Here is a 6,454-nt window from a genome sequence, read left to right as displayed (position 1 = left end):
TTTGTTAGCTTCCTTAAGGAAAAGTCCTATTATCCAGGCACTACCAACCTAGATAGCATATTAAAAAGCAGAGACATTACTTTGCCAACAAAGGTCCGTCTAATCAAGGCTATGGTTTTTCCAGTGGTCATGTATGGATGTGAGAGTTGGACTGTGAAGAAAGCTGAGCGCAGAAGAATTGATGCTTTTTGAACTGTGGTGTTGGAGAAGACTCTTGAGAGTCCCTTGGACAGCAAGGAGATCAAACCAGTTAATCCTAAGGAAATCAATCCTGAATATTGATTGGAAGGACTGATGCTGAAGCTGGAAACTCCAACAATTTGGCCACTGGATGCAAAGAATTGACTCATTGGAAAAGACCCTGAGGCTGGGACAGATTGAAGGTAGGAGGAAAAAGGGTCAACAGAGGATGAGATGGACTTGATGGACATGAGTTTGAGCAAGCTCTCTGAGGTGGTGATGGACAGGGAAGCCTGGCGTGCTGCAGACTATGGGGTCGCAAAGAGTTGGACATGACTGGGCAAGTTAACTGAACTGAATGGAAATTCACTAGGGGGAATTCCCTATTGGCTCAGTGACTAGGACATCACACTCCCAAGTGTAGAAGGGGCCCAGGACTAAGCCCTTGTCAGGAAACTAGATCCCACAAGCCACAACTAAGAGTTCATATGCAGTAACTAAAGATTGCACACGCTGCAACAAAAGACTCCACACATCACAAATAAAAGATCTCACATACACAACTAAAAAAAGGACACACATGCCACAAGGAAGATCGAAGAGCCAGTGTGCCACAACTAAGATCCAGTGCAGCCAACTAAATAAAAACATACATATTTTCAAAAACAATGTTACTGAGTACAAGCTCACTCTGCTCACTGCACAAGAGGCCAATAAATCCAAGGGACAAGGTGTTGAGGGAAGGCATACGACTTTATTTGGACCAGCTGACAGAGAAGATGGTAGACTAATGTCTCAAAGGAACCATCTTGTTGGGGTTTGGAAGCCACATTCTTTTGCAGGGCCAAGGAGAGAGTCTATAAGGAATCAAAGTCAAAAGGCAGAATAGAGAAGGAGAGGCAGTGCGGAAATAAAGTGAAAGGATCTTCAGTCTTGCAAAACATTTCTAGTCTTTGGAAGATGAAGTTGAAGTGAAGTCGCTCAGTCATGTCCAACTCTTTGCGACCCCGTGGACTCTAGCCTACCAGGCTTCTACATCCATGGGATTCTCCAGGCAAGAATACTGGAGTGGGTTACCATTTCCTTCTCCAAGGGATCTTCCCAACCCAGGGATCGAACCCAGGTCTCCCACATTGTAGGCAGACGCTTTAACCTCTGAGCCACTAGGGAAGCCCCAAAAGCCTACAGCACCTGGTATTCCCAGGCGGTCTCCCATCCAAGTACTAACCAGACCCGACCTTGCTTAGCTTCCGAGATCCGATGAGATCGGGTGCGTTCAGGCTGGTATGGCCATAGACTTTGGGGTGTGTTAATGTATTCTATTCACAGGTGGGCAAGGTCAGATTATCTCTCTGTGAGCTGAACAAAGGCACTTTAGTTTAAGTTCAGGTAACAGGTCAAGGTCCTCTGAGGCAGGCAATTATGTATGATTATAATAACAAAAGCAATGAAAAGCAATAAAAACAGTTTCCAACATAGAGTCAGAGTTTGTTTCTTCTCTGCCAAAGAAACATATCAGAAAAAAAGGGTAAAAGGGAAGGAAAAAAAAAAAAAAAACTCAATTTTTAAAAATGGGCAAAGGACTTGAATAGACATTTCTCCAAATATGTACAAATGGCCAGTAAGTACAAGAAAAGAGGTTGAACATCACTAACCATGAGGGAAATGCCAATCAAAACCACAAAAAGAGATTGATTCAAGATTACAGAGTAGAAGGATGTGCACTCATCTCCTGCGAGACCACCAAAATCACAACTAGCTGTTGAACAGTCATTGACAGGAGGGTGCTAGAACCTACCAGAAAAAAGATATCCCGTGTCCAAGGAAAAAAAGAAGCTTCAACAAGACCATAGAAGGGCACAATCATGATAAAATCAAATCACACACCCACTGGGAAGGTGGCCCACAAACTGGAGAAAAATAAACCAAAGAGGTTCTCTCACTGTTGTGAAGGTGCACATGTTTCTGTTGTGAAGGTTCAAGTAAGGCTTCCCAGTCTGGGGATCCAGCAAAGAAACTAGGAATTCCCAGAGAGTCTGACTTACCTTCAAGGCCAGTGAGATTTGATTGCATGACTTCCACAGGACTGGGGAAAACAGAGATTCCACTCTTTGAGAGTATAAACAAAACCTTGTCCACAACAGGACTCAGAGGAAAGGAGCAGTGATGCTTCAGGAGACTGAAAAAGACCTCCCTGACAGTGTTAGAGGGTCTCCTGTGGAGGCATGGGTCAGCAGTGACTTGCAGCAGGACACTGGCAGCAGCACTCCTGGGAGGTAACCACTGGCATGAGCCAAACAACTAACAGGGCGGGAGTACAGCCCCACCCATCAGCAGATAATCAAATTAAAGTTTTATTGAGTAAAACTGGAGAACAACAGAATGGGGAAACAACAGAATGGGGAAGACTGGAGATCTCTTCAAGAAAATTAGAGATACTAAGGGAATATTTCATGCAAAGATGGGCTCGATAAAGGACAGAAATGGTAGGGACCTAACAGAAGCAGAAGATATTAAGAAGAGGTGGCAAGAATACACAGAAGAACTGTACAAAAAGATCTTCACCACCAAGATAATCATGATAGTGTGATCACTGACTAGAGCCAGACATCCTAGAATGTGAAGTGAAGTGGGCCTTAGAAAGCATCACTATGAACAAAGCTAGTGGAGGTGATGGAATTCCAGTGGAGCTATTTCAAATCCTGAAAAATGATGCTGTGAAAGTGCTGCACTCAATATGCCAGCAAATTTGGAAAACTCAGCAGTGGCCACAGGACTGGAAAAGGTTAGTTTTCATTCCAATCCCAAAGAAAGGCAATCCCAAAGAATGCTCAAACTACCGCACAATTGCACTCATCTCACACACTAGTAAAGTAATGCTCAAAATTCTCCAAGCCAGGCTTCAGCAATACGTGAACCATGAACTTCCAGATGTTCAAGCTGGTGTTAGAAAAGGCAGAGGAACCAGAGATCAAATTCCCAACATCCACTGGATCATCAAAAAAGCAAGAGAGTTCCAGAAAAGCATCTATTTCTGCTTTATTGATATGTCAAAGCCTTTGACTGTGTGGATCACAATACACTGTGGAAAATTCTGAAAGAGATGCGAATGCCAGACCACCTGACCTGCCTCTTGAGAAACCTGTATGCAGATCAGGAAGCAACAGTTAGAACTGGACATGGAACAACAGACTGCTTCCAAATAGGAAAAGGAGTATGTCAAGGCTGTATATTGTCACCCTGCTTATTTAACTTATATGCAGAGTACATCATGAGAAATGCTGGGCTGGAAGAAACACAAGCTGGAATCAAGATTTCCAGGAGAAATATCAATAACCTCAGATGCAGAAGACACCACCCTTATGTCAGAAAGTGAAGAGGAACTAAAAAGCCTCTTGATCAAAGTGAAAGAGGAGAGTTAAAAAGTTGGCTTAAAGCTCAACATTCAGAAAATGAAGATCATGGCATCTGGTCCCATCACTTCATGGGAAATAGATGGGGAAACAGTGGATACAGTGTCAGACTTTATTTTGGGGGGCTCCAAAATCACTGCAGATGGTGATTGCAGCCATGAAATTAAAAGACGCTTACTCCTTGGAAGGAAAGTTATGACCAACCTAGATAGCATATTCAAAAGCAGAGACATTACTTTGCCAACAAAGGTCCATCTAGTCAAGGCTATGGTTTTTCCAGTAGTCATGTATGGATGTGAGAGTTGGACTGTGAAGAAAGCTGGGCACCGAAGAATTGATTCTTTTGAACTGTGGTGTTGGAGAAGACTCTTGAGAGTCCCTTGGACTGCAAGGAGATCCAACCAGTCCATTCAAAAGCAGATCAGTCCTGGGTGTTCTTTGGAAGGAATGATGCTAAAGCTGAAACTCCAGTACTTTGGCCACCTCATGGGAAGAGTTGAGTCATTGGAAAAGACTCTGATGCTGGGAGGGATTGGGAGCAGGAGGAGAAGGGGACGACAGAGGATGAGATGGCTGGATGGCATCACTGACTCAATGGACATGAGTTTGAGTGAACTCAGGGAGTTGGTGATGGACAGGGAGACCTGGCGTGCTGGGATTCATGGGGTCCAAAGAGTGGAACACATCTGAGCAACTGAACTGGACTGAACTGAGGGCAATACCCAGTTTTCTCCACAGTCCATCCCTCCCATCAGGAAGCTTACATAAGCCTCTTAGCTTCATCCACCAGAGGGCAGACAGAAGAAGCAAGAAAAACCAGAACCCCACAGGCTTCAGAACAAAACCCACAATCATAAAAAGCTAATAAAAATAAAAAGGATTATGTCCCAGATGCAGGAACAATGTAAAAATCCACCCCCTCCCCCCCCCAAAAAAAAACTGCTAAATAAAGTGGAGCTAGGCAGCATTCCAGGAAAAGATTCAGAATAATGATAATGAAAATCATCCAGGATGTTGCAAAAATAATGGAGAAGGTAAAAGAAATGTTTACCAATAACCTAGAAGAACTACAAAACAAACAGAGATGAACAATACACTAGAAGGAATAAACAGCAGAATAACTGAGACAGAGCAGATAAATGAGTTGGAAGACAGAATGATGAAAATCACTGCCACAAAACAGAATTTTTAAAAAAAGAAAAGAAATGAAGACAGCCTAAGAGACCTCTAAAACAACATTAAACACAGCAATATTCACATTATAGGGATCCCAGAAGGAGAAAAGGGAGAGAAAGGACCCAAGAAAATATTTGAAGAGATAATAGCTGAAAACATCTGTAATATGGGAAAGAAATAGTCGACCAAGTCCAGGAAGCACAGAGAGTCTCAGACAGGATAAAACCATAGAGAAACACACCCAGACACATAGTAGTCAAAGTGATTAAAATTAAAGACAAAAATAAAATATTAAAAGCAACAAGAGGAAAACAACAAATAACATACAAGGGGACACCCATAAGGTTATCAACTTATTTCTCAACAGAGACTGTAGAAGTCAGAAGGGAATGGCATGATACATTTGAAGTAATGAAAAGGAAAAACCTATATCCAAGAATATTCTAACTAGCAAGACTCTTGTTCAAATCTGACAGAGAAATCAAAAGTTTTACAAACAAGCAAAAGTTAAGAGAATTCAGCCTCACCAAACTAGTTTTGCAACAAATGCTAAAAGAACATCTCTAGGCAGGAAACACAGAGAAGGAAAGATCTACAAAAAATAAATCCAAAACAATTAAGAAAACGGTAATAGGATTACTGTTGTTGCTATTTAGTCACTAAGTCGTGTCTGATTATTTTGCAACCCTGTAGCCCACCAGGCTCCTCTCCCCAAGGGACTTCCCAGGCAAGAATACTGGAGTGGATTGCCATTTCCTTCTCCAGGGACTCTTCCTGACCCAGGGATTGAATCCACATCTCCTGCTTGTCAGGCAACTTTTTTTTTTTTTTTTTACCAGGGAGCCACATGTGAAGCCCAATAGGATCATATATATCAATAATTACCTTAAATATAAATGGATTGAGTTCACCAACCAAAAGACATAAACTGTCTGGGTGGATACAGAAGCATGATTTTATATATAAATACACGTATATATAAAATCTTATACACACACACACACATACATACACTGTCTATAAGAGACTCACCTCAGACCTAGGGACACTTACAGATTGAAAGTAAGGGGATGGGAGAAAGTATTCCATACAAATGGAAATTAAAAGAAAGCTTGAGTAGTGATATTCGTATCTGACAAAATAGATTTTAAAACTTAGACTGTTGTAAGAGACAAGGACACTACATAATGATCAAGAGTTCAATTCAAGAAGAAGATATAGCAAATATATATACAACCAACATAGGAGTACCTCAATATGTAAGCAAATTCTAATAACCATAAAGGGAGAAGTCAAGAGTAACACAATAATAGTGGGGAACTTTAACACCCAACTTTCATCAATGGACAGATCATCCAGACAGAAAATTAATATGGAAACACAGGCCTTAAGTTACACTTTAGATCAGTTTGACATAACTGAGGATTCCATCAAAAAGTAGTACACTATACATTCTCCAGGACTGACCACCTGCTGGGCCACAAGATGAGAAGTGGTAAATTTAAGAAAATTGAAATCATATCAAGCATCTTCTCCAATGACAACATTATTAGTTTAGAAATAAACCACAAGAAGAAAAACTATAAAAAAAACAAACATGTAGAGGCTGCACAACTAAACAACCAATGGATCACTGAAAAAGATGAAGAGGAAATCAAAAAATATCTAGAGAAAAGTGAAAGCAC

The 6,454-nt window shown here is 41.3% G+C and overlaps 1 non-coding gene across 1 annotated transcript; it reads right to left on the bottom strand.

The window, feature by feature from the left end:
• Positions 1-1,359: 1,359 nt before the first annotated feature.
• LOC138988715 (5S ribosomal RNA) lies at positions 1,360-1,478 on the bottom strand. Its single transcript, XR_011464978.1, has one exon. It is a non-coding gene; the product is annotated as a 5S ribosomal RNA (ribosomal RNA).
• Positions 1,479-6,454: the final 4,976 nt, after the last annotated feature.

This window comes from Bos mutus, chromosome 7 (genome assembly GCF_027580195.1).
Source record: "Bos mutus isolate GX-2022 chromosome 7, NWIPB_WYAK_1.1, whole genome shotgun sequence".
Lineage (NCBI taxonomy): Eukaryota > Metazoa > Chordata > Mammalia > Artiodactyla > Bovidae > Bos > Bos mutus.
This window is presented reverse-complemented; position numbering and strand designations above follow the sequence as displayed.